This window comes from Amphiprion ocellaris, chromosome 9 (assembly GCF_022539595.1).
Source record: "Amphiprion ocellaris isolate individual 3 ecotype Okinawa chromosome 9, ASM2253959v1, whole genome shotgun sequence".
NCBI lineage: Eukaryota > Metazoa > Chordata > Actinopteri > Pomacentridae > Amphiprion > Amphiprion ocellaris.
Genome location: NC_072774.1, coordinates 28326830 through 28335980, shown reverse-complemented (window position 1 = coordinate 28335980; position 9151 = coordinate 28326830). Strand labels below are relative to the sequence as shown.

Below are 9151 nucleotides of genomic sequence, written 5' to 3'. Positions count from 1 at the left end.
AGTCCCACAATTACATATTGACCTACATATAATGAGCTGTTTTTTCTAAAATATATATATATCAACACATATTGCATATATATTGCATAAAAACAAAAAAAAATGCACATAAAAATTACATTCTGATGCATTGAAAATATAATGTTTACCATATTTACTATCTCAGTTTAGCATGTCAGCATGGTGATGCTAATTAGCACTAAACACACATTTCCCTAAATTCCAAAAATGTCAGTCTCACAGTGGTGGCAGAAAAAATGTAAGGTTCTCCTCAGGGGAACCATGAATATACTTTTTCCTACACATTTTATAATATAGCCAGAAAAAGCAGTGATGGCTGCAATATCAAGTGTAAACTGTCCATGTACTGTACAACTGTACACAATTTAATACTCTGTTTAAATACAGTTGATGTGGATATGAATACCATCAAAATATGCCAAAATACATGAGCTGTGTAATAAGATGACAGTCTAAGGAATATAAAATAATTTCTATTTCCTGTAAAAGAATCAATTAATTCAAAAACAGATTTTATCCATCATCCACAGTGGTGTCAGTTTTGGTTCAAGGTTTTGAGTTACCTGTCCTGCCAGTACATAGAGGTGAATGGAACGTGTGAATGTGGAGCTCAAAGCGTCAGGCTGGCATCTGCCAGGCCTAGATAGTGCCCTCTCCCTCTTTTCTCCGCCTCTTTTTCCTTTTTAGGTTTGTCAGCAGTGCAGTTGCAGCAGCAGGTGTCTCTCATTGACAATCATCATCAGCTGGTGCAGGAGCAGGTGGAGATCTGCCAATCAAGCTCCACTCTCGCCACAATATAACCAGACGACACTCACCTCTCAGCGCCGGATCGTGACACAGCCAGTACAGAGTTCTGAATGTTACTCCAGCCACAGTTCAGTGTTCTCGTTCTCCTGGTAACTCTGTTTGTCCTCCTTTGTTTCAGTCCTGGTTCCACCTGCTCCTGCTTCGATTCATCCTGGTTTCTCGTCACCTCCAGTATCCTGTTCTGTTCAGCGTTCTGGAAATACTCACCTGTGCCGTTTTCCTCCATCCTGGCGTCCATCCACATTCACCTGTCGCTGCAACTCGCCATTCATCGTCCTGACTCAAACCCATCCGTCTAGATCAGACCTGGGCATCCTACGGTCCGCGGGCCACATCCGGCCCGCCGGACGACCCTGACTGGCCCGTATGAGGTCACTGGAAAATATTAAAAGTAGTGATGGGACGAACAACACTGGTGCGTCAGCACTGTGCCGAGCACACAAGAGTGAAACCCCCGTATGGTGCGTGTATCGCTTTAAGAAAAAATCATGTGACCGATACAGAAAGTGTGTCGATTGGATGTGCTGCGCCAAATTGTGTTTAAAAGGAAACAAACTGTATTGACATGTATTGTTGCTGTGTCTGTTTGCCCTCACCTTGTTCAACTTCTGACTTCATGGATCGTTCCAATAAGAAGAAGTTTTCCCCAGTCTGGAATCATTTTGATCTTTTGACGGCAAATAAGGTAAATCTTTTTCTCCTTTGGGCATTGTTTACCGTTAATTTTTTTTTTTTTTTAATCAAATATGTTTCTACTCTTTTCTGTAAGAGGTTTGATTGTTTTCAAATAGATTAACTTCTTATTTTATTGTAGGTGAAGTGTCGGCTCTGCTCCACAGAGCTATCTTACATCAATAAGAGCACTTCATCAATGCTGAGGCATTATAGAGCTCGGCATGGCAATGAAGAATTGGCAGACACTTGTGTGGGTACCCCAGGTATGTTGAAATTCTCAAAAATTTGAATTTCCAAAAATAGTTTATTACACACAAAAGGCTTTGTGTGACTCTGTAATATTGTTGGTAAAAATTACAGTCCTTTAAGAAGCTTTAAACAAAATATTTCCGTTTTGCTTGCAGTTCCTAACAAGCAAGCAGTGGATGAGGCTGTGGTCAACATGATCATCAAAGACTGAAAACACATATTTTTGTGTTTGTTTGTATATTTCTGTTGCAGTTTGTCATGTGATAATAAACTAACAACTAACAAAGAATTATTTCTAAAATATTTGTTAGGGCACAATCTCTGGAAACCTCTGGATCTGGAGGTTGAGGAGAACAACTCGACCTCGAATACTACAGCTGGTTCCATAGTTGAAGTCCAACGCTACCTGGCTGAAACCAACACACCCAGAGCACAAGATCCATTACAATATTGGAAAAATAACCAGAAAACATATCCACACCTGTATCAACTCGCACTTAAATTTTTATGCACACCATCCTCATCTGTACCCTGTGAGAGAGTTTTTTTCTAAGGCAGGGGAACTGGTGTCCAAGAAGAGAAATCGTCTTGGAGCAAACAAACTTTTGTTCCTCAATAAAAGTGTATGAATGAATCCATTTTTAGTCTCTTATTTTGTATGATCGAACACTTAAGTTAAAAAAATTCCATACATAAGTTAAAAATTGGAACTCTGAATTTTATTGTAGACAAATTTGCTACATTTTACATACCAACTCATTTTAGCATTTACACAAACAAAGCAAATTTAAAACTCTTCTCATAAACAACTTCAACTCGGCAAACAAATTGAGCAAATGAAATTAAACAATGATGAGATCATATTTTCAGTAAAAGACTAGCAATTAAATAAAGATTAAATATTGTTTCACAGGCTGATGTTGGGTTTGCAGCATGTAAGCTTTTCCATCTTAGTTTTTTTTTTTACCTGCAATGATTTTAGATCTACTGCAGAGGTCACTATTGAGTGACCAACACAGTGTCAATAGTTTGGGTAGTGTGTCAATACACTCCTTGAGGCATCATCATCCCATCACTAATTAAAAGTCAGTGCAAATATATACCATCGCAATACATGCAAGCAATACGCCCGCACTGCTTTTATTTTGAAGGATCTGCTAAGTTAACGTTTTTTCGCGCGTGCTTTCCGTACTTAGCATAAGGTTTATGCGCTGATTGGTTTGTTGGTTAGCTTCAGCCCGGGAAGATGTCAGCTAACGGCACAAAAAGAAATATTTATTCCGAATGCAGAGTTTTTAACAAGGCATGGACTTCCAAGTATTTCTTCACTGAAGTCAGAGGTAAAGCTGTGTGTCTAGTTTGTGGAGAACAGATCGCGGTGCTCAAGGATTATAATCTGAATCGACATTACGAGACCAAACATGGCGGAGAAGTACAAACATTTGACTGATGCAGAGCGGGGAGGACATCTGAAGGTTTGCTAGCTAAACTGCTAAAGCAGCAATGACTTTGTTTTACCAAAGCTCACATCAAGGGATGCAGCAGTCAAGACGAGTTTTCTAATATCCTACAAAGTCGCCAAAAACAGTAAGCCATTCTCTGATGGAGAGTTTATAAAAGAATGTCTGGTAGACTCTGCAGTTTATATGCCCGGAGAAGAAAAGAGCGTTCGTTAATGTGACCCTTTCCAGGCGAACCGTAACGAGGCGGGTGGAGAGCATCGCCGAAAATCTGGAGCTTCAGCTGCACAACAAAGTGGACAATTTTGACGTTTTCTCCTTGGCTCTGGATGAGAGCTGTGATGTCCGTGACACAGCCCAGTTACTCATCTTTGTACGTGGACTAACAAAAAACCTTTGAGATGACGGAGGAGCTGGCAGCTGTGCAGCCAATGAAAGGACCACAATGGTGAGTAATTTGTTCACTGAGGTAAATACACGCATGAACAAGCTGGGACTAAAATGGGAGAATTTGGTTGGTGTTACAACTGATGGCTGTCCAAATTTGACAGGGAAAAATGTTGGACTTTTGAAACGGATGCAAGATAAAGTGACTGAAATAAACCCAGAACAGAAACTGATATTTTTGCATTGTATTATACATCAGGAGGTGCTGTGTAAGTTAGTGCTAAAAATCAACCACGTGACTGATGTTGTAGCTAAAGTATTTAACTTCATCAGGGCAAGAGCATTGAATTAGACAGTTTGTTGTCTTTTTGGAGGAGATGATAGTGAACATGGTGACCTTGGTTACCAGACAGCTGTCAGATGGATCAGCCTGGACAAGGTGCTTAAACGAGTTTGGGATCTGAGAGCAGAGATTCAAGACTTGGGCATTGTACATCATTGTATTGTGTAGTTTACTGTTTTTATTGAGATATATTGAGCATTGCTCTAAGTGTAGTGGGTAGCTGTTGTCTTTCTTTATGCTTCACAGTCATCTTAATGTAGATTTAGAAAAACTGACAACACTATAATGGTACAAGATGTTTGCAGTGTTATTGTACATCCAGCAGCTGTTCGTCCAGATAAGCTGTAGCAGTTACCTCATAGCGTTCATGATGAACAAAATCTGACATGATAAGGCAAGTTTCAAATCTCTGCCAGCTGATGGTCATATTGTTGTAGAATAAATTCTGAGCGATGGCTTACTTACTTCGTTTGTAAAAATAGTGACTGCTGAAAAGTAATTAAAGCACTTGTAAAATCAGTTTCACATTTTAAGTATGTCTTTATGATAGTAAATATCTACAACTCAATAGGCAGCAGTCATAGTTTGAATGAAAAAACAAAATCTTTCATTAAATAGTTGTGTTCTGTGTTCCACATTTTCATTGTATCATTGTATTGTTTCATTTACTGTTTTTATTGAGATATATATTGAGCAGAGCTTTTAAGTGTACTGGTCCGGCCCTTAACAATCGTCAAAGTTTCTCATGTGGCCCCGTATGAAAATTAATTGCCCACCCCTGGTCTAGATCCACCTGCCGCTTACAGTCATGAGCCCAGTCCGAGCATCTTGTTTTGTATTCATTAGTTTTGTCCTAGAAATCTAAATTTAGCTTAGTTTATAAGAGTAGCTGTTCTTGAATTTAGAATCGAGTCTTGTAATCATCTTGTGTCCTAAATCAAGTTTAGTATTCTTGAGTTTCTGATTTTGAACCTAGTATCTAGTGTATTCGTGAATTGTAGATTATGAATCTGGTTTTTGTTCCTCGAGGTAGTTTTATTTTAGAAATGATCTTCTGAGTAGTCTTGGTTATTTTTGACTATAATTCAGGCTTCCTAGTTGTAGCCTCGCCTAAAGTTAAGCCTTTATGTATTTTCATTCTTTATATTAGTGAAGCTTTCTTGCCTGGGTGTTACGCAACGTGAGTCAGGGTATTTAAGTTTTTGTATTTAGTCCTCCCCGCCTCTAGTAGTCGCTAGGAGATTATCAGAAGGCTTACGTTTATTTCCGGTTTGTAGTATCTCTTGTAGAAGATCCTAGTTTTCGTCTTGTAACTCTCTTTTTTTTTTTTTGTGCGCGATTCTGTAAATAAAACTTCCTTTTTGCATTTAAAACCTGCCTGTTCATTTCCTGCGCCTGAGCCTCCTGGACAATCGTAACACAAAGCATTAAACCTTTAGATGTGTGAGTGACTGGCCCCTACACTCTTCTGTAAATGGGTCAAAAATGACCCGTAAAAGAATCAATTTTTTATTTTTTTTTGGCCATATTTGTTATTCTGGATAAGATGTTTATATTATGGTTTTTGTCCTCACAAGAAAGATTTCATGTTTGAAATATGCTTATTTTTCACTTTATGATGGATTTTGAACATTTTGATAATTGAAAAAGAAAAATATTACACAGAACAGCAACAGAAAGATGCCAACATCCACTTTATTGACATTTTTCCACTCTTTTCCTCCAGCTGTTGCTGCTCTCTCTCCCTCCAAGTCTGTGCACTGCATCACCTCTTGAATGATATCATCAGTGATAAAGACTTTGGGTTATAATACAAATATCACACTTTCTTTAAAAGTATAAAAGGGAACTTAATGTAAATGGAATGATATAAAAAAACTTTTGAGGAATAGCTGGAATATGAAATGATAAAAACTTTTCCTTACAAAGATATTGCAAGAAAATGACCTCGCCGGGTCATTTATGACCCACTTATACATCTAAGGGTTAATGCAGCACTCCAGCAGCTCACCATAGCATGAAGTTGAAGACTCATAAGAGACAGATTAGATTTTATATTTTATTTCATTTTATTTTTTAAATTATAGGTCAAATTTTAAGGGGCAGAGGTAAAGAGAGCCTAACTTTTAACCCCAAGTCAAACTCCAAAATTACTGGCGACTATACTTCCCACAATGCTTCTGGATAAGCATAATTTTTACACATTTTGTATCCAGTGCTACCATTGAAAATCATTAAAATCAAAAACTTCACCATCACCATCTCAGTAATGTTAATTTGGACTCACTGTGCTGCTTTACTATCTACGCTGCTTTCTTTCCTAAACAGAGTGTCAAATATGACGCCTTGCTTTTGAAAGGATGTGATGCTCCACATAAAGAAAAGATATATGCGGGTTGCCTCAGATGGGCAAACCTCAGTTTGTGTGTGTGTGTATATGCGTTACTGTGTAAATGTGTGTGTGTGTGCCAGTTTCCCCTCCTGACTGAAGGAGAAAAACAGCCAGGGAGAGTCTATCAGCGTGGCACCCTGCTCCAGAACATTCTTGATGAAGCAAAGGTTGTCTTCATTAGGTGCATTAATATTCATGACGAATGGTAATTTTGACACAGAAAAGGTCTCAGTAACCTTTTCTTGTGCATTTTTTCACTTCTCAAGGAAATTACAGTCCGGCAATGACTTAATTAATGCTTGGTTTCCTCGCCAAGTCGTTTGAGGGCCTGTCACTTTGAGGTTGGGGTATCTGTCTCACACCGACAGCGATTGAGAAAGAGAGATAGAAACAGAGGGAGAGAGAGGAAAGTAGGATTTCAGAGAGATAGGGAGGAACAGGCTCAGTTGCTTCTGCACAGGCATATTTACCAGTAAATCCTCCACTCTATTTCCCTCCGTATGCTCCACCCATCTCTCTCTCTCTATACTGTCCACCCCTCTGTTTCTCCACCTCCTTCAGTCACTGCGTTGTGGTGTGTTGGTATATGGAGGATGTCACCCTCAAGGCCCTGCAGGCCTCACATTTCAGCCGAGAGATCATGAGATGTGACAGGAAGTGACTTTTCACTTTCCTCTCTTTATCATCTCAGGGATCGTTCTGCAACATGGCTTCAGTGACGCCGAGCAGCGAGACACTGCGGTCCTCGATGCAGTCTAGCGGCTATTGCAGAAATAAAAATAAAAAAAATCCCTGTCAAACAAGACTGCCAATGAAGAGCGCATAAATGTATTATTTCACACTCTATTTTTTACACATTTGTTGAGCTCCCACGAGAGCACAATTTATCTAAATTCACTGTTTGTGTGTGTGTGTGTGTAGAATTGCAGCAAAAAAGGACAGCAGACAATAAAAAGGGCCTTCTGAATTTGTCATAAGAGATTGTACACTTGTTTTTAATATTTCCAACTTTTTTTTCCAGTTTTGTAAATGTAATTTTTTTTTGTTGTTGTTTGTTTTAAAATACTACAATACTAGTATGAGGATCCAGTCACATTATGTGGCAGTGTATTACATTTTAAAAGCTTTATTGCATTTTAACCCTGTAGGAACACATTTTTATGAGACTGCAACCAATCACTGCATTATCCATCAGTTGTAACAGCAGTGTTTGCCACACACACACACACACACACACACACACATCAGATCAAAACAGAGCAATCTAAAACACTCAATCCTTCCTATTTCCTCTAAGACAGTAACGTATTTGAACATAAGGCACCATTTCCTTTATCATGTCCCATAAAAATAGTAATTTGCCGGAGCCCCTCATAGTACAATATGGTAGGCAGTGTGTTTTGGTGATAATGTAGAGATGACAGATAGGTCCATACTGGGAGGTTTCACTTCAGTCTGGATACCAGTGTAATAAATTGCAAAGAGGAGGAAGTAGGAGAGGAAAAGATAGAGCAGGAAGTGAGAAAGATAGGGCAACAGATAGAGACTCCGACATCTCTCTTCTCCGGCCAGTAGAAGGCTGCTTTGTGGGCAGTGATTATACGCTATGAAAATGTAGGATTAATTAGGCCGGCAAGGGAAGGCAACCCTGTCTCATTACTGGCACACTATCCCCTCTCAAAGATATCACCGCTAACATGGCCAACGCACTAATGCCAGCAGACAAAGTCCTCTCTTTTCTGCCCATCGCCCTTATTATCTTATTTAAGGCCACTTAAGGAGGGCCCCAAAGGTGGGCGACACCGTAGATTCTCTTCACTATACGCTGCCTTAATCAGAGCCTCTCCTTTGCTCTCACCTAGAGTTATATAGATTAAAAAAAAGTGTGTTTCTGAGGAGAGCGAGTTTCTTTTTCAGTTTCGTGCTACATGTGTGACTGGGTGGAGCGGGGACAATGGTGGCACAGTTTCTACTTTGTCACAGGAATAATTAGTCTATGGAGACTTTGCCCTCACTGTGTTGATCCTCTGTTCTTCTCGCTTTATCCATTTTCATAGATAAAGTGTCACACGGCCGGAGCCTTCCCCTCCCCATAACATCTGTGATTCTCCATCATACACTGTTCATCTTCCAGGTCTTTATCTTTTCTTATTCGTCAAACAGATCACATCACGGAAAGGCAATTCTCAACAGAGTCGCACAGACGATGTGAAACTTTACAGTGATCGTTGAATTATTTTTTTGTCGTTTGTCATTTCAAATGATTATTAAGTTGTTAGTCTATAAACCCTGTATTGTGATTCTTTTTTTCTTTTGACATTGAGTGTATATGGCTCTGATATTTCTAAGAAAGGTTAACTGTTATTATAATTGTAATAATAACAATCATATAGAGCTCACACGATCAGTCACTTATCCAGTTTTTTACCCAACAGAATGATCAAAATCAAGTAATTTTCAGATAAAAATGCCAAAGATTTGCTGGTTTTAAAATCTCAAATGTGAAATTTGGTGTTTTTTTAAAAAAAATATCTCATACAAAAGAAAATTAAATATATTTGAGCTTTGGACATACAAAACAAAATGAATATATCACAGAAAAAATAGAATGAATTATTTTGTTTCATTTTCACATATGAGACCAAAGTAAATATATTTAAATTTTAGAAATTTGAAACAATTTGAATAAATCACAGAAAAACAGAACTGCTATTTCATCTAAAAAAGCAGCAAAATATTTAACTAATTTATAAAGACAGCATTTCTACATTGTAGTTCTAATGCAATGAAGTTTTCGTATCTCATTTCTTTTATTTT

General features: G+C 38.4%; 1 long non-coding RNA gene across 1 annotated transcript; it reads left to right on the top strand.

The window, feature by feature from the left end:
• The first annotated feature begins 597 nt into the window (after positions 1-597).
• LOC111576214 (uncharacterized) lies at positions 598-2368 on the top strand. Its single transcript, XR_002746801.3, has 3 exons — positions 598-1513; positions 1643-1766; positions 1908-2368. It is a non-coding gene; the product is annotated as an uncharacterized LOC111576214 (long non-coding RNA).
• The last annotated feature ends 6783 nt before the right edge of the window (positions 2369-9151 follow it).